We start from the raw sequence: 24,629 nt of genomic DNA on the forward strand, positions 1-24,629 counted from the left end.
GGTTGACTTTTGAAGTGACCAACAATGAAGCTGAGTATGAGGCTTGTATCATGGGGATTGAAGAAGCCATCGATCTAAGGATCAAAACTCTGGACATCTATGGAGATTCCGCTCTAGTGATTAACCAAGTCAATGGAGACTGGAATACTCACCAGCCGCATTTGATTCCTTATCGAGATTACACCAGAAGAATCCTGACTTTCTTCAAGACAATGAAATTGTATCATATGCCCCGAGATGAAAATCAGATGGCTGATGCCTTGGCTACTTTGTCTTCTATGATCAAAGTTCATTGGCATAATCATGTGCCACACGTCGCTGTGAATCGACTCGAGAGGCTTGCGTATGTGTTTGCAGCCGAGTCTGTGGTGGATGAGAAGCCATGGTACTATGATATTAAGAATTTCCTCAAAAGTCAGGAGTATCCTGAAGGAGCGTCAAAGAACGACAAGAAAACCCTGAGAAGGCTGGCTGGAAGCTTTTATTTGAATCAGGATGATGTGCTGTATAAGAGGAACTTTGATCTGGTTCTGCTCAGATGCGTGAATAGACACGAAGCAGACATGTTGATGCAAGAAGTGCACGAGGGATCGTTCGGTACCCATGCTGGTGGTCATGCAATGGCCAAGAAGTTGTTGAGAGCGGGTTATTACTGGATGACTATGGAATCCGATTGTTTCAAGTGCGCTCGGAAGTGCCATAAATGTCAGATCTATGCAGATAAGGTGCATGTACCACCAAGCCCTCTGAATGTTATGAATTCTCCTTGGCCATTCGCGATGTGGGGCATCGATATGATTGGGAAGATTGAGCCTACTGCTTCTAATGGACATCGCTTCATCCTGGTTGCGATTGATTACTTCACCAAGTGGGTGGAAGCAGCTTCCTATGCCAATGTCACTAAGCAAGTGGTTGCCCGGTTCATTAAGAATGGGATTATCTGTCGTCATGGGGTTCCTGAAAGAATCATCACGGATAATGGTTCGAATCTCAATAACAAGATGATGAAAGAGCTTTGTAAAGACTTCAAGATTGAACACCATAATTCTTCTCCTTACCGACCAAAGATGAATGGTGTTGTAGAGGCGGCAAACAAGAATATTAAGAAGAATGTGCAAAAGATGGTCGTGACGTACAAGGATTGGCATGAGATGTTGCCTTTCACTTTGCAGGGGTACCGTACCTCAATACGTACGTCGACCGGGGCAACCCCTTACTCCCTTGTGTATGGTATGGAAGCAGTCCTACTTGTTGAAGTGGAGATTCCTTCTCTGAGAGTCTTGCTGGATGTTAAGCTGGACGAAGCTGAGTGGATTCGAACAAGGTTTAATGAGTTGAGCCTTATCGAAGAAAAGCGATTAGCAGCTGTGTGCCACGGGCAATTGTATCAGAGAAGGATGAAGAAGGCATTTGATCAGAAAGTGCGTCCTCGAAGCTATCAGACAGGGGATTTGGTTTTGAAGAGGATCCTTCCTCCCGGTACAGATAACAGGGGCAAGTGGACTCCGAATTACGAAGGTCCATATGTTGTTAAGAAGGTTTTCTCTGGTGGAGCCTTGATGCTTACAACTATGGATGGTGAAGATTTTCCGTCCCCTATGAACTCAGATGTAGTCAAAAAATACTTCGCATAAATTGACCCGCTGGACGAAAAGAATAAATGAGTCCAGGCAAAAAAGGGCATCCCGGCGAACCAAAAAAAAAAAGAAGGTTCGGGCAAAAGTTAGGGATAAAGAATGAAAAGAATATGTACACCCGATAAGTCGAAAACCCGCAAGGGCGGCTTAGGAAAAAATGGGTATCCCGGTGGATTGAAAACCTGAAAAGGCGATCCAGGCAAAAGAGGGATTAAAGCGAAGACTACAGTCTAAGTTATCTGTACTTCATCACGCTTCAGCGTCTACCATCTCAAAGGATATGACCGGTCCAATCATTCTTCTCAGAAGGCAAGGGATTTGGGAGGAAATTGATGATCTGTGAGTCATAACAGAATTGGAAAATAGTGGATGTCGTGTTCACATTGCCAATAGGATAGATTTTCCTTTTGTGCGCAATTACCTCTTCCTAGGGATTGCTTCCTGATGTATTTGCCTTTATAGGCCCATTTTCAATAAATAAAAGTCGTTATTCAGTCAAATTGCTCTCTTGTTTTTATTTTACTGTTTTGTTTGCAAAAAACGTCCGAATTTTTGATAAACATTGCATCTAAAAACATGAAGGCTAGACAATAACGTGCAGAAAGATAAAACATTTGAAAATCATTTTGAATGTCGAATACACTTGGGTGTATCTTGTCCATACAATCCCCTGGGCGTGTATGTCTTGCTGTGTTGCAGGTTATGACCTTTGATTGCTAGCTAGAGCAGATAAGTCACAGTTTGTTCAGAGATGTTTCAACACTGTCCCGTAGTGTGAAAAGTTGGGTTGTCTAAAGCAAGTTCAGGACTTGTCTCCCCAGCAGGTTCGAGATCAGGGATTCCCCAGCAAGCCTGAAGACTGTCAGTCCCCACTGAGTCTGAAGGTTGTTATATCCCTAGTGGTGGTGCCTGTGGGTAGTTTGTTCCTCAGCAGTCGGGTCTGAAGTATTGTAATCCCCAGCGGGGTCGTGAATGCCTTTCTCAGCAAGGTTATGAATGTTTTCCCTTAGCATGTCTCCCCAGCAGAGGTTTGCGTTGATGGTTTTCCCCAGCGAAATCCCCAAGCGGATCAGGTTCGGTGAAAATTATCCCCAGAGGAGTTACTCTTGCCTGTGAGTTGGTACTTATCCCCAGCGGAGGTTTGCATTGGTTGTTTCCCCTAGCGGAGTCCCCAAGAGGATTGGATTCAGTGGAGGTCGTCCCTTAGTGAGGTTTATCTCTTCCCCCAGCAGCTATGCTATTCCCCATCACGTTTGAGAGGTTGGTGTATTCCCCAACAGAGACTCCCCAGTTGAGTTGGTTTCTCTGCCGTCCCCAGAGTGTCAGATCAGCAAAGCATCCGCAGCAGATTTGTCGTGTCTCCCCACAGAGTTGGAGGATCAAATCAGCAGAGCGACCAGTTCTCCCCAGCAGGAGTTTTTCTTCATTTGCATCTTGCATATAGTAATCATTTCATCCTCAAATCGCGTAGCATTTCCATTCAATATGGAGCATTACGCTATAGAAATTCAAACATATGCATACATGTGTTAAACCGGATTGGATCGTATCCCCAGCAGAGGCGGATCAGTGTTCAACAATCTGCGTGTCACATTTGCTACAGTTGCTCTTGACAGACAGCATTCAGGATTGGTAATCCCCAGAGAGGTTTATTTCCTCACCCGCTGGTGAAAAGAAAGTTTGTCTCCCCAGCGTAGTCCCCGACAAGTGTGTGGCCTTGTCCTGACATATGTAGATGTCATCCTTACGATGCTAGTTGATCCCCGTGGGGGTCCTTCCTTTTTTGGTGTCTGTAGACATCATCTTTGGATGTCCGTAACATCGAGTCCATTTCCTATTCGTCCGTTGACGTCTAGTCGTGGTTTCTTTCTCCCATTCATCCGTTGATGTCCGGTCGAGTCCTTCCTAGTCGTCCGTTGACGTCTAGTCGTGGCTTCTTTCTCCCATTCGTCCATTGATGTCTGGTTGAGTCTTTCCTATTCGTCCTTTGGCGTCTAGTCGTGGTTTCTCTTCCCATTCATCGTCTTTTGGTGTCTGGTCGTGGTTTCTTTCTCCCATTCATCCGTTGATGTCTGGTTGAGTCTTTCCTATTCGTCCTTTGGCGTCTAGTCGTGGTTTCTCTTCCCATTCATCATCTTTCGATGTCTGGTCGTGGTTTCTTTCTCCCTTTAATCCGTTGATGTCTGGTTGAGTCTTCCTATTCGTCCGTTGGCGTCTAGTCGTGGTTTCTTTCTCCCATTCATCCGTTGATGTCTGGTTGAGTCTTCCTATTCGTTCGTTGACGTCTAGTCGTGGTTTCTTTATTCCTATTCGTCTGTTGACGTCTAGTCGTGGTTTCCTTTCCCATTCATCGTCTTTCGATGTCTGGTCGTGGCTTCTTTCTCCCTTTCATCTGTTGATGTCTGGTTGAGTCTTTCCTATTCGTCCGTTGACGTCTAGTCGTGGTTTCTTTATTCCTATTCGTCCGTTGACGTCTAGTCGTGGTTTCTTTATTCCTATTCATTCGTTGACGTCTAGTCGTGGTTTCTCTTCCCATTCATCGTCTTTCGATGTCTGGTCGTGGTCTCTTTATTCCTATTCGTCCGTTGACGTCTAGTCGTGGTTTCTTTCTCCCATTCATCCGTTGATGTCTGGTCGAGTCTTTCCTATTCGCCCGTTGGCGTCTAGTCATGGTTTCTCTTCCCATTCATCGTCTTTCGATGTCTGGTCGTGGTTTCTTTATTCCCATTCATCGTCTTTCGATGTCTGGTCGTGGTTTCTATTCCCATTCGTCCGGTAGCGTCTGGTCATGGCTCCTATTTCCGATAAAAATCAAAATCCCTAGTAGAGTCGTTGGTAAACGTCTTGTCTGGTCCAGTGATAAATATCAAAATCCCCAGTGAAAGTTGCCATTGGTTAACATTCTTTTCTTGGATCCCCCGCAGAGTGCAAATTTCTATGGTTCTTTAGTATTCAATCCATGTTTACCTTGAAGGTCTGACAGCCGTTGCTCTCATCCGTTCCGGTTCCCAGTAGCCATGGTTACTGTAGCGCTAGGGTTTTCTGGAAATACACTGTAGCGCGTCAAAACGGTGTCGTTTTGAGTGAAGCGCGCACCTCACTTCGATTCTGGCCTGGCGCATTTCCAAATTGCCATATCCATTTTCATTATTTCATGTTTTTCCATTCTTATTTCAATATTTTTATGCAACTTCAAAAAATGATAAAAAATAGTATAATGATCCAATTAATTCCAGATTTTTTTCTATGTGATCATATGATTGTCTTCTATTTTTTTATGTGGATTTCTGGAATTGTGCCTGGCTGGAATTTTAATTGTGCTAGACTAATTGAACATGTATGCTTTTGTGACTTGCTTCATTCAAACTAATGTGAAATGCTCAATAATGATCCAATTGCCATGAAATTTTGTGTGCTGATTCTCAACATGTTGTATGATTTTTTAGGCTTAATTGTGCATTTTTATCACTTTTCATTTCTGTTTTAGGCATGTGCTAATATGGTGTGACAATGTGTGTCGCACAATTTGATATTGATCTTCTCCATTTTCATTGCCTTGCCAAATGAGCTTCTCTGTTTATAATTTTTGGCATAATGATTGTATTGGTCATGTTGTATGCTCATAAAAATTTCCAGAATTGTTTGAGTCATTTCTGTTTTAATATGGAATTTTGATTCTTGTTGACCACTTGTATGCACCTTTTGCTTGCCTTGCCTTCTCTTGGTTGGATTGTGATTTTGCTCAATGCTTTTGACTTGGTCCTTTTTAGGACATGTTCTCATGTGTTTAAAGTTGCTTCATGTTGAGTATTAGCTTCTGTTTTGAATTTTTTCTCCACCTTTGACCCTAGGCTTTGCCCTAGGGGTTTGTACTCACATTTTGAGTTGTGCATTTCATGTTCAAGCTTATAAGTCCTAAAGGATGATGTTGATCTCATGATTTGAGATGCCTTTACTTTGTCCACTAACCCTTTCTGTTTGTAGGTCATTTGAGATGATGAAACAATTTGAATGCTTGCACATAAAGCTCACATGTTGTGTATATTGGTTGTCTGACTGTTGATATTTGTTGATTGTTTATCTGAACATAGTACTGATTGTTTAGCTTTTCTTACAGGTACTTTAGCCGCTTTAACTCATTGCTTGAGTTGCCTTGCTTGTGGTTGGCATACCACCTAGGTAACTTCCTATTCTCCATGTAGTCTGGAAGACCTGTCATGTTCTTTTGGCAGGCACCTGTCTGAAGCCCTCCTTAAGAGGCAATGTTTGTGCTTGTTTATGTTTGTGCCTTGTACATGTAAAGACCTCCTAAGTGAAGAGGCATTGGCAGATAAAAGGGATGTGCAATCCATCCCCTGCTATTCAGTTGAGTCTTTCATCTTGCTCGCACTACGTGCTGATGCATTTTGAATAAACACCCAAGATCATTGTATATCGAGTCAGTCATGTGGAGTAGAGTTCCTCATTCTGGACTCCCACACCTTCATTGTTTGAAGCTCACCCAGGCCCGGGTTAAGAGCTATGAGGACCAATCCTCATTACCTTTCATCTGCTCACCCTGACGGTCAATATCAGTGGTTAAGAGCCCTTCATACCCTACAGTGGCTTGTTTGTCGAGGTTGACATGACCCCTTGACTAAAGCCCGACTTGTTTGTCGAGGTTGACATGACCCCTTGACTAAAGCCTTACCCTTGATGTGTGAGCCCCATGTTGGTGTGTTTACTTCATGTTATGTGTTTGTGTGTGGTGTGATTGTATCCCATAGGATTGCTAGACTTCGCATAGTCTCTCGTTTGCATGTCAACTAAGGTAGCACGGTTCCTTCATATAGGACTTCCTTTCTTGCGTGAGCTTTCCTAAAACACAAACAAACATTATCCCCTCTTAAGGACACGTTAACTCCTTCTACTACAGGTGAGTAAGTCTCCCAAGGTCGAGCATCCGGTAGATTGTGTAGTGACGTCGTTCATCTAAAAAACACAAAACAAACAGAAATAGTTTGGCCGAACTACGGCAACTCTGATTCTCATGTTCAAATGAGATACGTAGGCACGAGATGCCATGTCTTGTCGAGTTTGACTAACGACTAACCTCTAATTCTTTTCTCTCGCCCCCGTTGCGATTGAGACCTCCCTTTTCTCTTGCCCTAGTTGCAATCGAGACCCTCCTCTTGTGTGTGCTTGGAGTCTGAGGTAGTCCAACGATTGGCATTCGATTTCCCGGTTGTTTGTTGTTTGTTCAGAGTCTGACGTAAGTCCAGCGATTGGCAGTCGATTTCCTGTGCCTGTTTCTTTTGTGGAGTCTGACATAAGTCCAGCGATTAGCAGTCGGTTTCCTGTGTGTGTTTGTTGGTTCGGAGTCTGATGTAAGTCCAGCGATTGGCAGTCGGTTTCCTTGGTTGTTTGTTTTGTCTGGAGTTGGATGTAAGCCCAACGATTGGCATTCCGTTTCCAGTTGTGTGTTTGCTTTGACGTCTCAGCGTCTCTGTTTAGCGTTTTGTTTGGCGTGCGTTAGCCGAGCTACGAGTGGTCTGATTCTTTCTCTGGTTAGAGAAGATACGTATGCATAGGATGCGATATCCTAGCGAGCACGTTTCCCGCTTTCCCCGAACTACGTCGACTCTGATGTTTGTGTCTGACAAACTACGTAGGACCAGGATGCGATATCCTGCCAAGTTACCTTCTTCCGTCTTTCATCTGTGTTTCACTCCAGTATTTGTGCAGTTTTGAGGAGTTATTTAGCAACCTTTCTTTCTGTTCTTTTTGAGCGTGGATCCCGTCGAGTACGACGGATGCGTAGGGGTGCTAATACCTTCCCTTCGCATAACCGACTCCCGTACCTATCAATCTCTGGTCACGAGACCATTTCCTTTCCAGGTTTACTTCGAGTGTTTCCTTTCCCTCCTTTGGGATAAATAACGCACGGTTGCGGCTCTGTGTCTTTTCCCGCCGGTTTTTCGCGTAATGCGACAATCGCATGCCTCAGATGCGAGATCCTGATGATGGGATTTTATCATCAAAACAATCCAGATCTAGCCAGAAGATCAAAGTCAGGTCTAGCCCGAAGACCGAGAATAGATTCAGCCAGAGAATCGGACCGAGGTAGATCTAGCCAAAAGATCAAAGTCAGGTCTAGCCCGAAGACCGGAAATAGATTCAGCCAGAGAATCAGATCGAAGTGGATCTAGCCAGAAGATCAAAGTCAGGTGTAGCCCGAACACCGAGAATAGATTCAGCCAGAGAATCGAAACGAAGAGGATCTATCTAGAAGATCAAAGTCAGGTCTAGCCCGAAGACCGAGAATAGATTCAGCCAGAGAATCGAAACGAAGAGGATCTAGCCAGAAGATCGAAATCATGTCTAGCCCGAAGACCGATAATAGATTCAGCCAGAGAATCGAAACGAAGAGGATCTAGCCAGAAGATCGAAATCATGTCTAGCCCGAAGACCGAGAATAGATTCAGCCAGAGAATCGAAACAAAGAAGATTCAGCCAGAGAATCAAAGAGAAGATTCAGCCAGAGAATCGGAACAGATCTAGCCAGAAGATCGAAGTCATGTCTAATCAGAAGACAAAATCGTATCCAGCCCGAGGATCAAAATCGTATCCAGCCCGAGGATCGAAATTAATATCCCATCAAAGGACTAAATTGAGTATAGATTCAGCCGGAGGATCGAAACTCCAGATTAAGTCAGAAGACTGATTCAGATTCAGCCAGAGGATCGGAAAAAAAACAGCGCGATGTATTGTTTGTGGTGCTCTCAGAGCGCAAATTTTCGGTCTGTCTTTGGTATTCAATCATAGTTCACCCCGTTTGTTTGATAAGCTGTTCGCTTTCACCCTGCTCGGGTTAACTGATGATTGAATAGGGGCAGCTGTAACACCCCAAAATTCTCCCTCCTCATTCATACATTCATTTTTCATTTCATTTAACATTTCATATTTCATTTCATCGTGTCAATCAGAATCGGATCCTAGAAGCTTGAACATCATCCGAGACACTTTGTAGGTTCTATCCGGGTGATCAGTCAACACAAGGGAAAGACTCGAGTTACTTCCAACAGGTTCAAATGGGGTCTATTCATCATTCAGAACGCTAATCTTGAAGGAACAAAAATCTGCTCCTGAGTTGTCATGCTCGCTAGGCGAGCAGAATGGTTCTCTTAGCGAAGAGAACTGTCATGCTCGCTAGGAGAGCAGATCCTTCGCTAGGCGAAGCGCACGCGTTTCCAGAATAACAGAAAGTCTTGGGCTTGAGTTGCCCTCATTTGAGCCCACCAGGTCACGAAATCAGTCTATAAATACTAGAGTTTCAGTTGAAAAAAGGACTGACCCTGGAGAAAAAGAGAGAGAAAAAGGAGACCTACGAGCTAATCTGCAGCAACCTCCAGGCAACTCTGAAAAGTTCACTCGGACTCACACACTTTTTCACCTCCGCCTCACGCAAACCCTAACAGTGCTTTGCGAATCCAACCGTGCCATTCGATCTTAATCGATCTCTCCAATCAGGTTTACCCTTATTCCCATTACTCTATGCTTCCAATCTGAATTATCTGAATGTATGTGGGTATCAGTCGGTTTTTGCCCACGGGCTTAAATATGCATGAATATGTAAACAATACCTTGAATGTTTAATCGTTTCGTTTCTGATGGATACCATAGGGTTTGGGTTGCCGAGATCGGACTGTTATCAATGAAGAACCCAAAACCCGCAGGCACTCGCTAGCCGCTTCGCTAGGCGAGCCTGCAGCGAAGCTTCGCTAAGCCTTCGCTAGGTGAAGCAGTAGCGAGCGTGACAGTACTTGATTTTTTCTGTTTGCTCTAATCTATTTTGTGTTTTGGCATGGCATTGTTTTCTCCTGATTCCATCCTGTTACTCTAACCTATTTGTTGAGTTTTTGTGAGGGCTCACATAACTCTTGTAGAGATGGCTTGCCTGGTATTCCACTTTACTTGTGGGATACCACCTAGAGGTCTATTCCGATTACCTGTACTGACTCACTTTCTTTGATGGTGCTTAGCTTGGAAGGGTCTTTGGGTTTCTTATTCCTTTAATTGTTGTTACTTCGGATCTTTATCCGTACGGTAGACCTCTTAATCCCTTTATTTTCCCGTATTTTACCGCTTTCTTAGCTAGAAGACCTCGATAGGAGGCAATGTTTTTGTGTGTTTACTTTTGTGCCTAAAGACCTCCAAAAAGAGGCATCAGTGCTAAAGACCTCATGAAGAGGCAATTGACGGATAAAAGGGATTAGTAGTCAATCCCCCGTTATTCAGTGCGTCGTTCTTTAAGATCACACTACGTGTCGATGTTTCAGAACAAAAGCCCAAGATCTTTTGTCCGATCGGTCAGTGGAGAGAGTTCCATCTTTCTGAACCCCCACGCTTTGTCACGAGCTCACCCCGTCTAGGGTTAAGAGCTATGAGGTCTTATCCTCATTACCCTTTTGATCTGCTTACCCTGACAGTCAATGTCAGTGGTTAAGAGCCCGTTTGATTACCCTTCCATGGCTTGTTTGTCGAGGTTGATATGACCCCTCTTGACTAAAGCCCTACCCATGTATGTTTAAGCCCCTTGCTTGTGTGTTTACTTTAAGATACATGTTTTGTATGGTGTGATCGTCTCCGCATAGGATTGTTAGGCGTCGCATGGTCTCTCATTTGCATGACAATTAAGGTAGCGCGGTTCCTTCGTCTAGGACTGCCTTTTTGCATGAGCCTCCCTAAAACACCAACAACTCATTGATTTCTCTTCTCCTAAGAACACGTTAACTCCTTCTACTATAGGCGAGTAAGTCTCCAAAGGTCGAGCATCCGGTAGATTGCGTAGTAACGTCGTTCACCCCAAAACCCAACCCTTAACCCGTAGTTAGCCGAACTCCGGCTTGCTCTGATTCTCATTCCAGATGAGATACGTAGGCATAAGGCGCGATGCCTTACCGAGCACACTCCTCTTTAACCCCTAGGTAGCCGAGCTACGAAGACTCTGATTCTCATGTTCAGATGAGATACGTATGTGTCGCATTACGCGAAAAACCGGCGGGAAAATGAAACAACAGAGCCGCCACCGTGCGTTATTTATCCCAAAAGAGGGAAAGGAAACGCTCGAAGTAAACCTGGAAAAGACATGGTCTCGCGACCAGAGAGAGATGGGATCGAGAGTCGGTTATGCGAAGGGAAGGTATTAGCACCCCTACGCATCCGTCGTACTCGACGGGATCCACGCTCAAAAGAAAGGATAAGGTTGCTAAAAACTGCTCAAAACACTGCACAAGAAGGAAGGAAACACAGAAAGACAAGAGAAACAGGACTCGGCAGGATATCGAATCCTGGGCCTACGTAGTCTGTCAAGCACAGACATCAGAGTCGACGTAGTTCGGGACAGGGGGAAGCATGCTCGCTAGGATGTCGCATCCTATGCATACGTATCTTCTCGAACTAAAGAAGAATCAGAGCACTCGTAGCTCGGCTCACGCACGCCAAACAAAACCACACAGGAAACCGACTGCCAATCGCTGGACTTACGTCAGGCTCCACACAAACAGGCAAACCTGGAGACCGAATGCCAATCGCTGGACTTACATCAGACTCCGAACAAAACAAACCAGACACAGGAAACCAACTGCCAATCGCTGGACTTACGTCGGACTCCTAACACACACAAAGGGGTTGCAAAAGAAAAAGGGCGCCCGGAGAGATCAACTCATCTCCTGCCTACGTACCTCATCTAGTATGAGGATCAGGGCGACGTAGTTCCCCTACGCAGGGAAAGAACTTCTAACCTAACCAGAGACTGGGAAATGACAAACTAGAAGGGAGACTAACTCGAGCCTAATAGTTATCATGTAAATTCACCATGGTCCTAGGTTGAAGTTTCTATCTAACTTGCACAGGGAGCAAGCTATCCTAAACGGCACAGGAAAAGCAATCATACACACAATCAGCACACACTATATACAAACAAAGTGGGCTCACACAAGGTTAGGCTGTGAAACACAAGCTAACTGGAATCGGGTGTAGTTAGCTCTTAACCCTAACATTGAGAGTTAGGGTGAAGCAGATGAAATGGGAAGTGAGAGTAAGATCTCACAGCTCTTATCCCTGGCCTGGGAGAGCTTCAGACAGATGAAAGTGTGGGAGTTCAGAAAGTTGGAACTCTTTTCCACATATGACTGACTCAACAAAGATCTTGGGTTAATATCCACAATGCATCAACACAAGGTGTGTGAGCAAAGTGGATGACACACTGAATAGCAGGAGATGGATTGCACATCTCTTTTATCTGCCAATTGCCTCATAGAGGTCTTTTCCTGCTTGGCACAAAAGTAAACAAACACAAGCATTGCCTCTTAAGGAGGGCTTCAGACAGGTGCCTGCCCAAGTAACAGGACAGGTCTTCCAGACTACATGAAGTCAGAGAGTTATACCTCAAATGGTTAAGAAACCAAGCAAAAGAAAAGGCAAGTTCAAAAGAACTTAAGCAACTTATGTACCTGGAAAAAATCTAACTCAATCAATATACAAGTCAATCAATCAAACAGACAACCAATAGTCAACAGTCAACAGTACACAGTCAAACAAGCAATGCAACAAGGTGCAAGCCACAAGCTCAACTCAAATGAGCTAAAATCCACCTACAAAACAACTCAAAATTAGACAACATCAACCAATTAACCAACTCAAATGAGTGAATCAATCCCATTATGAACATGTGATTCTTAACCTGAAAACAAAGCTCAAACATGAGTCACAAACCACTAGGGCAAGGCCTAGGGTCAAAGAGGGAGAAATAATTCAAAACAGAACATGAAATTCAACATGAATCAACCTCAATCAATTAAGAATACAATCCAAAAGGTTCCACATCAATATCATCAACCAAATTCATTTCATAAACCAATCATGGCAAGGTATGCAAATTGAATGCACATTGAGACAACAAAATGAACAAATGCACATTAATTCAAAAATGAATCAATAAATCTCAGGAAAATTCATGGTTAAACAGAACACACAACATGATTATCACATAAAAAATTAGGGCAATTGGACATGATTTGGCATGGTAATCAAATTGTATAAGGCAAGGCAATCAAAATAGGCTCAAATGTGACACCAAATGTGACACCAACTTAGCACAAGCCTAAAACAGAAATGGAACATGGTAAAAACCTCAAACCAAAGCCAAAACAAACTTCAATATGTCTAGAAACAATGTGCAAAATTTCACATTCATAGGATAAACAACCAGCATTTTACAAACAATTGAAATTCAAGACACTTCAAAAGCTCAAACATGACTATCCAGAAAGAAAAATCTCAATCAAATCAGAAATCAATCCAAAAATTCCAGCAAAAATCATGATCAATCACAACATCCATTTGGCATGGCAAACAATTAATCAAGTTGAGCAAGCAAAGGTGTGACACACATTGTCACACCTACATTCACAAGATCATATCTCAGCAATGGCACATGATAAAATTGCAAACTCAACACCAAAATGTCCAGCATGAAGTCTAGTTTAAGCATGTAAAATTTTCATAGGCATTGGATAAACAACCATCATTTCACAAATGAAATAGTAAGGCAAGGTTCAAAAAGCATACATGTTAACATTCCCTAGGCCAAACAATTTTACAACCAAGCACAACTTCTGGAAAAATAATCAAAAAAAAACTAGACACAAAATGTGACCTAATGCAAAAATCCACACATTTTTTGGATCATTATTTAATCAGATATGAATTTATGAAGTGAGACAAAAAACAAAAAAACATGAAGAAAAGGCATGAACATGGATGGAATAAAATGTGAAGCATATAGAATAAATGTCTTGGCCAGAATCGAATGGAGATTCAATTTGAATAAGCTGGCGCCAAAGGATGAAACGCGTCGTTTCATTAAACGACGTGTCATGGTCCAAGCTGAGTGGACACGGTCAAACGCAGGAGGACGAACCAAAAGGCCACGCGGGCGATGAAATGGACCAGTACATGTGCAGCATTTCCACAAACACATGCAGACCAACAGAAACATAACCTAATGGATCAAACACGCGATTCTGGAAAATATTCATCCATCTTCATACGAGTTCATCATGTTCTTCATGCTCAAGAACAAAAGTTCACAGAAATTAAAAACAAGCACATCAATGTGTTCATCTCTCATCACTCATCACTAATCCATGCATGATTAAGGCTCATTCAACATATATCAAGCAAATCGAAGCAATTAAGTTTCACACATCAAACTTTAAATCACTATATCTAACACAATACTGCATGGAAATTCATGGAATAAAGCTCAGTTTGCTCAGCATTGAAGGATCCACAACAATCACATAACAATTTCATGAATTAAGAGATGCGATTTCTGACCTTGATAAAGATGCAGAAGTGGAACAGCTTGATTCAGGCCATGAAATGCACAAACAGATGCTCCAAAGTGTTTGTATGGATGAATAGATGAATGCTTGAGGCTTAATCGTGCTTGATCTCTTCAAAACCAGATTTCACCATTGATGGATGTAAGCTTCGAGCTGCTTCAAATCTGCATAAATTGCTTTGGTTCTTGCTTCAAACATGCTCCACAATGCCTCTAGATGATGAATGGATCCAGAAATATGCAATGTGTTTGAAGAAAATTGATGAAAGTTTGAGAGAAAAAATTTTGATTCTAGATCTAGATCTGAAAAATGAATTGTGATTAGATGAAATCTGTTATGCTTAGCCCTTTATACTCCCTCCTAATCAAGTCCTTAAACATGTTTAAGCATTTGGCAAGTGGATTAGGGAAAATGAGAGTGTAATGCAAAATTACCACTTCACCTCTATGCATGGGAAAAGCAATGGAACAGTGCACGAAAATGAACTTAAATCCATTTGAAATTCTGTTTGGAAGCCAATGGAAGTGTTGGAATGTGAAAACAATGCATTATTTTTAAATTTGAAAATTCCCTCCAAAAATTAAGTGAAAAATCAAATGATTATGGGATGAAAATGCAGGGCATGTGATGCATGATTTGGATAGTGTATGTCAAGATATGAATGTACAAAAAAGAACCACTCCATTTGGCCATTTGGTTTGAAAGTTATGCATGTTTGAAGTTCCATGTTCACTTGGCCATGATTGATCCATATCTTTTCAACCATACATGAGAAATTCATGATCTTGGACTTTTTGGAAAGGGGAGAGAAAGACTTCAACTTTCATGTTAGACAAAATTTCATTTGAAGCTTTCTTGATGATGTAATATTGAGGAGAAAACCTTTCCATTTTTGGCAATTTCAAATTACAGGTCACTTACTATTTTTGGAAAGTTTTCATCTGACCTCAAATTCTTCATTGTTGATGTTTAAAATGTCAAATGAGACTTGTATGGACATGAATGAGGCATCTCTAACCATCTCCCACCTCCAAATCCATGATTGGACTGACAGTTGACTTCTGTTGACTTTTTAGGGTTTCAGATGAATTGCATCTTGACTGATGAGCTTTGAACATCCAACCTTTGGCCAAACCACTTCAAAATGATCCCTAGGTCACATGAACTCATTGAACCAACCCTAGGGCTTTGCTTCCATGGAAAATGCACTTGCTTGCTTGCACCACTGAAACTCCTGACCAATCTTGACTGATGACTGATGAACTATGCAATGGACAATGCAATGTTAATGACCTAATAATGAAAATGTATATACAAAATGGGAGGTGCAAATTTGAGGTGCTACAGCTGCCCCTATTCAATCAACTGGGAACCTGAACGGATGAGAGCAACGGATGTTAGACTTCAAGGTACACAGGGATTGAATACTAAAGAACCGTAGAAATTTGCACATTGCGGGGTATGATACAGGATATTTACCCACGACTCCTGGGGATTTTGATTTTTTTAGAAAAAAGGAACCACATCCAAACATCGAAGGATAGAAATCACAACTAGACGCCAACGGACGACTAGGAAAAACTCGACGTTTATCGAAACCAACAGAGAAGGAGAAGCTCGACATTTATCGAAACCAACGGAGAGGTAACCAAACATTAATGAGTAACTGGGAAGACTCGACCAGACGTCAACGGACGAAAGGGAGAAGCTCGACGTTTATCGGCACCAACGGAGAAGGAGAAGCTCGACGTTTATCGACACCAACGGAGAAGGAGAAGCTCGACGTTTATCGACACCAACAGAGAAAGGTGAAATTACTGGGGAAAAAGCTAATCACAACCAAACGTCAACGGACGATTGGGAAAAACTCAACGTTTATCGAAACCAATGGAGAGGTTACACAGACATCAACAGATGAATGGAATGAAAGGGATACCTCCAGACGTCAACGGACAAATGGGAAAAACTCAACGTTTATCGAAACCAACGGAGAGGTAACTAGACATTAATGAATGACTGGGAAGACTCGACCAGACGTCAACGGACGAAAGGGAGAAGCTCGACGTTTATCGACACCAACGGAGAAGGAGAAGCTCGACGTTTATCGACACCAACGGAGAAGGAGAAGCTCGACGTTTATCGACACCAACGGAGAAGGAGAAGCTCGACGTTTATCGACACCAACGGAGAAGGAGAAGCTCGATGTTTATCGACACCAACGGAGAAAGGTGAACTTACTGGGGAAAAAGCTAATCACAACCAAACGTCAACGGACGATTGGGATAAACTCTATCGAAACCAACGGAGAGGTGACACAGACATCAATAGATGACCTGTGGGGAGGATACAACTATACGTCAATGGACGAATGGGAAAAACTCAACGTTTATCGACACCAACGGAGAGGTGAACTCTGGGGGAGGGATGCAACTATACGTCAACGGACGAATAGGAAAAACTCATCGTTTATCGACACCAACGGAGAGGTGGCTCCTGGGGAAGGAGAAAGATGTTACGAACATCGAAAGATGATGTTTACCGACATCAAAGAAAGATGAACAGACATTAACGAATGACTGGGGGTAGGACTCGATGTTTACCGACACCGAAAGAATGGTGTTTACCGACACCAAAGAAAGAACACACGCGGGTGCTGACATGACACTTACCGGTATCGCAAGGACGACATCTACATGCCAGGGCAAGGATAACCACTTGCTGGGGATCTCACTGGGGAGAATCAAGCTTTCCGTTCGCGGACGGGTGAGGAAATAAACCTCTCTAGGGAATATCAATCCTTAATGCTGTCAGGAGCAACTGTAGCAAACGTGCTATACAGATGTTGAACAAAGATTCGCCTCTGCCGGGGATATGGTCTGACTAGGTTTCAACACATGAATGCATATGTTTGAATTTTTCTATGGCATAATGCTCCATATCGAATGGAAATGCTACGCGTTTTGAGGATGCAATGATCACTACATGCAAAAAATGCAAATGATGAACTCCTGCCGGGGAGCAAACTGATTAGATACTCCAGCTCTGTGGGGAGACTCTGCCTGAGGAATACTCTGCGGGGAGATAGCACCGACTTCTCACTCAGGCTGGAGAATAGCACCGCTGTTGGGGAGAAGATCCCAATCCACTCGGGGACTTCGCTTGGGGAACAACCAAAGCGACTTCGCTGGGGAGAGCTACCAATCCACAAGTATGATAATCTTTGCTGGAGATAATTTTCACCAAACCTGATCCACTCGGGGAACCTGCTGGGGATAACCATCAATCACAAGCCTCTGCTCGGGAGATCTGCTAGGGAAAAACTTCACAACCCTGACGGGGACAGGCATTCACCACTCTGCTGAGGAAAAGCAACTCTGGTGGGGAAAGTAATATATCAGACCACGCTGGTGATGGACATCCACAACGCTGCTGGGGATAGCGCTCACGACCACGCTGGGGATAGCACTGCTTCAAACCAGACTGTTGGGGAATAGAACTATTCCACTAATACCTCCGCTGGGGATACAACATCCTTCCAAATCATCTGGGAACTCAATTGGGGAAATATCTGCTGGGGAATCGTCCTCACAGATGACAACCTGCAAAACAGCCCAACATACATGCCCCAGGGGATGCATGACCAAGATACTCTCAAGTGTCCTCAACATTCAAAATGATTTTCAAATGTTTTATCTTTCTGCACGTTATTGTTTAGCCTTCATGTTTTTTATATGCAATGTTCATCAAAAATTTGGACGTTTTTGCAAACAAAACAGTAAAATAAAAACAAGAGAGCTATTTATCTGAATAACGACTTTTATTGATTGAAAATGGGCCTGAATAGGCAAATACATCGGGAAGCAATTCCTAGAAAGAGGTAATTGCGCACAAAAGGAAAAAATCTATCCTAATGGCAATGTGAACACGGCATCCACTATTTCCCAATTTTGTTATAACTCATAGATCATCAGTTTTCCTCCCAACTCCTTGCTTTCTGAGAAGAATGACTGGACCGATCACATCTTTCGAGATGGTAGACGACGAAGCGCGATGAAGTACAGATAACTCAGATTGTAGTCTTCGCTTTAATCCCTCTTTTGCCTGGATCGCCCTTTCGGGTTTTCAATCCACCGGGATACCCATTTTTGCCTAAGCCGCCCTTGCAGGTTTTCGACTTACCGGGTGTACAAATTCTTTTCATTTTTATCCCTAACTTTTGCCCGAACCTTTTTCTCTTTTTTTTTGGTTCGCCGGGATGCCCCTTTTTGCCTGGACTATTTTATTCTTTTTGTCCAACGGGTCAATTTATGCGAAGTATTTTTTGACTACATCTAAGTTAACGGGGGACGGGAAATCTTCACCATCCATAGTTGTAAGCAACAAGGCTCCTCCGGAGAAGACCTTCTTCACAACATATGGACCTTCATAATTAGGAGTCCACTTGCCCCTGTTATCTGTACCGGGAGGAAGGACCCTCTTCAAAACCAAATCACCTGGCTGATAGCTCCGAGGACGCACTTTCTGATCAAAGGCTCTCTTCATCCTTCTCTGATACAACTGCCCATGGCACACAACCGCTAGCCGTCTCTCTTCGATAAGGCTCAACTCGTTAAATCTTGTTCGAATCCACTCGGCTTCATCAAGCTTGACATCCAATAAGACTCTCAGAGAAGGGATCTCCACTTCAACAGGTAAGACTGCTTCCATACCATACACAAGGGAGTACGGGGTTGCCCCGGTCAACGTACGTACTAAGGTACGGTACCCATGCAAGGCGAAAGGCAGCATCTCATGCCAATTCTTGTAGGTCACGACCAACTTCTGCACAATCTTCTTAATATTCTTGTTTGCCGCCTCTACAACACCATTCATCTTTGGTCTGTAAGGAGAAGAATTGTGATGTTCAATCTTGAAATCTTTACAAAGCTCTTCCATCATTTTGTTATTGAGATTCGAACCATTATCAGTGATGATTCTCTCATGAACCCCATAACGACAGATGATTTCCTTCTTAATGAACCGGGCAACCACTTGTTTGGTAACATTAGCATAGGAAGTTGCTTCCACCCACTTGGTGAAGTAGTCAATCGCAACCAGGATGAAGCGATGTCCATTGGAAGCAGTAGGCTCAATCTTCCCAATCATATCAATGCCCCACATGGCGAACGGCCAAGGTGAATTCATGACATTCAGAGGGCTTGGTGGCACGTGCACCTTATCAGCATAGATTTAACACTTATGGCACTTCCGAGCATATTTGAAACAATCGGATTCTATAGTCATCCAATAATAACCGGCTCTTAACAATTTTTTTGACATTGCATGACCACCAACATTGGTACCAAACGAACCCTCGTGCACTTCTTGCATCAACATGTCTGCCTCGTGTTTATCCACGCATCTGAGCAGAACCATGTCAAAGTTCCTCTTGTACAATACATCGTCCTGATTCAAATAAAAGCTTCCAGCTAGCCTTCTCAGGGTTTTCTTGTCATTTTTTGATGCACCTTCAGGATACTCCTGACTCTTGAGGAAGTTCTTGATATCATAGTACCACGGCTTCTCATCAACAACAGACTCGGCTGCAAACACATACGCAGGCTTCTCGAGTCGATTCACCGCGACATGTGGCACATGATTCCACCAATGAACTTTGATCATAGAAGACAAAGTAGCCAAAGCATCAGCCATCTGATTCTCATCCCGGGGGACGTGATACAATTTCACCTTTTTCAAGAACGTCAGTATTCTTCTGGTGTAATCTCTGTAAGGAATCAAATGCGGCTGATTAGTATTCCAATCTCCATTGACCTGGTTAATCACCAGAGCGGAATCTCCATAAATGTCAAGAGTCTTGATCCTCAGATCGATGGCTTCTTCTATCCCCATGATGCAAGCCTCATACTCAGCTTCGTTGTTGGTGACATCGAAAGTCAATTTGGCAGAAAAAGGTATATGAGCACCTTTAGGATTAATAAGCACTGCACCAACACCGTTACCATTTACATTCACAGCCCCATCAAACATCAATGTCCACTTGTCATCAGGATCCGGTCCTTCCTCGGCAAGAGGCTCTTCACAATCTTTCATCTTAAGATACACGATGTCTTCATCAGGGAATTCAAACATCATAGGCTGATAATCCTCAATCGGTTGCTCGGCGAGGTAGTCTGACAAAATACTACCTTTGATGGCCTTCTGCGACGTGTATTGGATGTCATATTCTGTTAACATCATCTGCCAACGGGCAACACGTCCGGTGAGAGCCGGCTTCTCAAAGATGTACTTCACTGGATCCATCTTAGAAATCAATAAGGTAGTATGGTTCAACATATACTGCCTCAGTCGGCGAGCAGCCCAGGCCAAAGCACAACAAGTTTTCTCAAGCTGTGAATATTTGATTTCACAGTCGGTAAACTTTTTGCTAAGGTAGTATATGGCATGCTCTTTTCGACCAGACTCGTCATGCTGTCCCAATACACACCCCATCGAGTTTTCAGTCACTGACAGGTACATTATCAGCGGTCTCCCAGGAACTGGAGGTATAAGGATTGGAGGTTTCTGTAAATACTCTTTTATCTTGTCAAAAGCTTTCTGACAGTCATCATTCCACCTGATTGCTTGATTCTTTCTTAGCAATTTGAATATCGGTTCACACGTGGCAGTTAGGTGAGATACAAACCTTGCAATGTAGTTCAATCTCCCTAAAAACCCACGAACCTGCTTTTCAGTTTTCGGTTCAGGCATTTCTTGAATAGCCTTGACTTTTGCTGGATCAACCTCAATCCCTTTCTCACTGACAATGAAGCCTAACAGCTTCCCAGATCTCACACCAAACGTACACTTGTTTGGGTTCAGCCTCAGTTTGAACTTTCTCAGTCTGTCAAACAACTTCTGCAAGTTAACCAAGTGCTCCTCTTCTGTCTGCGACTTCGCAATCATATCATTCACGTACACTTCAATCTCTTTGTGCATCATGTCATGAAAGAGAGTCGTCATAGCCCTCTGATAGGTAGCATCGGCATTCTTCAGCCCAAATGGCATCACCTTATAGCAGAACGTGCCCCAAGGTGTAATGAATGTCGTCTTTTCCATGTCCTCTGGCGCCATCTTAATCTGATTATATCCAGAGAAACCATCCATGAAAGAGAAAACCGAGGATTGATCCGTATTATCAACCAATACATCAATGTGAGGTAATGGGAAATCATCTTTCGGACTTGCTCTGTTCAGATCCCGGTAATCGACACACATTCTGACTTTGCCGTCCTTCTTCGGCACGGGAACGATGTTGGCCACCCACGGGGGATAAGTGGTTACTGACAAGAAACCCGCATCGAACTGCTTCTGAACCTCTTCCTTGATCTTAACAGCCATATCAGGACTAGTTCTGCGAAGCTTCTACTTGACCGAAGGACAATCTTCTCTGAGAGGTAGTCTATGCACCACAATATCAGTATCCAACCCAGGCATATCTTGATAAGACCAGGCGAATATCTCCACATACTCTCTCAGCATCTCAATCAACTTGCTCTTGACATCTTCTTTCAAAGCAGCCCTGATCTTGATATCTCTTCTGGCGTCCTCAGTACCAAGATTAACAATCTCCAACTCCTCCTGATGAGGTTGGATGACCCTTTCCTCTTGCTTCAACAATCTGACCAATTCTTTAGGGAGTTCACAGTCTTCCTCACTCTCCTCTTCAGCTTGGTAGATGGGATTATTGAAATCATACTGAGCCATAACAGAACTGTTCATAGTGGATTCCGTGAGATCACTTCTGCATGTTTAATGCTTTGTTTTAGAAAAAAGAGTTCAAGAAAGTCACAAAAAAAACAAAAACATTGCCATTTTTATTTTTTTGAAAAATGAAAACAAAAAATAGAAAGACAGGGATCACAAAATTGTTTGCAAAACGTCCTTTATTAATGATAATCATTGAAAACATGCTAAGGCTCTACAATGAACCACTACGCTTTGGGCAGAACGTAGGGTTTTGTGCAAAATGAAAAACATAAGAAAATTACTCTGTTTGAAGAGTAACTTGGACCACATCTTCTGCTGTCCAGTTGTTGATCGACTCCCCTGGTGCACACGGGCGAACCCAGTTGTCGAGATCACAATCACTGTCACCATCTTCACTACTAGCTGCAAAGACATCGTCGTGATTCATCAGCCCAGCGCTGGTAAAGGTACTTGGACCTGCCTGCACACTCTACTCCTCCTGCAAAGGTTGATAGCCAATACCGAACTTGTCCTCTTTGATAGGCAAATCCACCATCTTGCCCCAGCCTTCAGCTTTACCAGAGTCGACAACCTCTTTGGCCTACTTATACGATGCAATTGAGGCGCCTGGCTTCTTCTGATCAGCAAAAGCCACCCTCTCAAGAGCAACAGTCTCAAATGCCTGGCATAAGGTTTCATGGATCTCGCCATCCACCTCTACATACTTGAAAGAGGATAGGTGACTCACCAGAATATCTTCTTCACCATATACGGTCACGATCTGACCGTTCCATACATACTTCAACTTCTGGTGGAGAGTTGACGAAACTGCCCCAGCTGCATGAATCTACGGACGTCCCAACAAACAATTGTATGCGGGCTGGATGTCCATTACATAGAAGACAATGTCGAAAACCTCCGGACCAATCTTCACTGGCAAGGTGACTTCACCAAATACAGAATGTTTGGATCCGTCAAATGCACGCACAATCAGGTCACTCGGAGTGAGCACAACCCCTTCAACATCAATCTTTTTCAAGATCTTCTTAGGCAACACGTTCAACGACGAACCCGTGTCTACCAACACGTGAGACAACACAGCCCCCTTGCACTCCATGGTGATATGCAAGGCCTTGTTATGGTTACGTCCTTCAGGTGTCAAGTCCAAATCAGTGAACCCCAAACCATGCCTGGTGCTCACGTTGGCAATCACTCCTTCCAGCTGGTTGACCGAGATCTCTTGCGGCACGTAAGCCATATTCAGCATCTTCAACAAGGCGTTACGGTGTGCCTCAGAGCACAGGAGCAAAGAGAGTATAGAGATTTTGGACGGAGTCTGGTTAAGCTGATCTACAATCTTGTAGTCACTCTTCTTGATTATTTTCATGAACTCCTCCACATATTTCTCGAATGAACCCTCAGGCGCCTCCTTCTGAGCAGGTTCTTCATCAACCACTTCCTGTTTGCCTTTAGCCTTGGCAAGAGCCTCGGCATTGTTGTCTCTCAAAGGTTGCGGAGTAAACAAGCGACCACTTCTGGTAAAACCTCCTGGTCCTCCAACATTATCCACAACTGGACTAACAACCACAGGAGTTCTACTAGGCACACCAATAGTCACAGGAGACTGATTCACCGGCCTAACCTGATTCTCAGCCCTCCGATTGCTGCGGTAAGCGTTGTCATATCTCCACAGCACGACCCTACTATCAACAGCCCTTCTGCCCGGAGCAACAATTGTAGTTGGATTACTAACGGTTACAAGAGCAGAGATGGTAACAGGAGTACCACTAGCTGCAGGCGCACTAACAACCCTCTGGCCACGTCCCTCGGACGGTTTGAAGTAGATAGTGACGGTTGACACCACCCCACGATCCTTAACAGCCCGACTGAATTGCAAACAACCCTCATCAATCAAACTCTGTATACCAACCCTTAACTGATCACAACCGTTCTCTGATTCAGCACAGTCAACACAATTCTGATCACAGCCCGGGAAGACTCCCCCATTCAACAAACGGCCCTTTACAACCAACAAAGAGGTCTGAACGTCATCAACATTGAACACCAGATCTTCAGCTTCATCCCCTTCAATATTGTTCACTCTGTGTGCACCATGCGGAGGCATAGGGTTATTTACAACATTCGGCACAGGAGCAAAATTGATAGTTTTGGCGTCAATTAGGTCCTGGACTTTATGATGAAAAGCCCTGCAGTTCTCAATGTGGTGCCCCGGTGCACCAGAGTGGAAATCACAACGCACGTTGGCATCATACCCAGGTGGTATCTTTGTCAACGGTGCCATAGTTCGCAACTCCACGAATCCCAATCTGAGCAACTCAAGTAACAGCTCAACGTAGGTCATCGGCAAAGGATCAAAACATCGATCAGGCATCCTCTGCCTAGGCTGATACGGACGTTGCTGTTGTTGTTGTTGTTGTTGCGGTGGTGGCTGAACTCTCTGTTGCTGTTGTTGATGAGGTTGAGGCACTGGAATAGTTACCGCAGTAACCTGACGATACTGATTTTTGTTCCCAATTCTTCTACCATGCTGCACAGCACTGGTTTCACCCTCTCTCCTGCGAGGTGCCCCAGCAAAAGGTTTCTTAGACGATGAAGAGCCCACATCTTGAATTTTACCAGCCTTAATCAAACTTTCTGTCCTTTCACCATAGATCACTACATCTGAAAAACTACCGAATGGGCAACTCCCCATCCGGTCCATGAAAACACCCTGCAATGTACCGATGAACATATCGGTCAACTCCCTCTCCAGCATAGGGGGTTGTACTCTAGCAGCAAATTCACGCCACCTCTGGGCGTACTCCTTGAAGCTCTCACCAGATTTCTGACAAAGACTCTGCAGCTGAGTCCGGCTCGG

Source organism: Lathyrus oleraceus, chromosome 3 (genome assembly GCF_024323335.1).
Source record: "Lathyrus oleraceus cultivar Zhongwan6 chromosome 3, CAAS_Psat_ZW6_1.0, whole genome shotgun sequence".
NCBI classification, from domain to species: Eukaryota; Viridiplantae; Streptophyta; class Magnoliopsida; order Fabales; family Fabaceae; genus Lathyrus; species Lathyrus oleraceus.